The sequence below is a fragment of the Harmonia axyridis genome, chromosome 6, assembly GCF_914767665.1.
Source record: "Harmonia axyridis chromosome 6, icHarAxyr1.1, whole genome shotgun sequence".
NCBI lineage: Eukaryota > Metazoa > Arthropoda > Insecta > Coleoptera > Coccinellidae > Harmonia > Harmonia axyridis.
In genome coordinates this window covers 32,981,597-32,982,150 of record NC_059506.1, presented here as the reverse complement: position 1 = coordinate 32,982,150, position 554 = coordinate 32,981,597, and the positions used below count along the sequence as shown (strand labels likewise).

The 554-nt window shown below is 35.0% G+C and overlaps 1 non-coding gene across 1 annotated transcript; it reads right to left on the bottom strand.

The window, feature by feature from the left end:
* Positions 1–226: 226 nt before the first annotated feature.
* Positions 227–300, bottom strand: Trnan-guu. The gene has a single exon. It is a non-coding gene; the product is annotated as a tRNA-Asn (tRNA).
* Positions 301–554: the final 254 nt, after the last annotated feature.

The following is a 554-nucleotide window of genomic DNA, read 5'->3' as shown; positions in this document are numbered from 1 at the left end:
ATCAAAATAATGCGAGAATGGTCAAAAATGTTGGGTTTCGTAATGTTATCTTGTTGCGTCGAATTAATCGTACGTAGATGGTTATCGAAAAAATTATTATGCAAGTTTTCGGTTACATTTTATGTTGATATAGTCTATAATAGAAATAGAAGTGCTTATTCATCTATTCATTTGCAAAAAAAAAAATTCATTGATAAAAAACAACCAAGAAGTGAGAAAAAATAAACGCCCCCGGGTGGGCTCGAACCACCAACCTTTCGGTTAACAGCCGAACGCGCTAGCCAATTGCGCCACGGAGGCCTTTGTTAATTATTGAGATTTGTCGCTTTAAGACCCAAGTGTATCATTTCGAAGCTCATTCTGTAATAAATATGTGTTTATTTGATATAAAAACGGAAGGAAACACCACAAAAAACTGTCAATAATTTAAAATCGCGTAAATTGTCAAACTAGGCGATATGATTCAACATTTTCCGGGTTTATAGGTAGTCACAGACGGACTGATATAAATGAGGCGACAAATTTGGACGTCCATGAATAAAGAATAAACACGA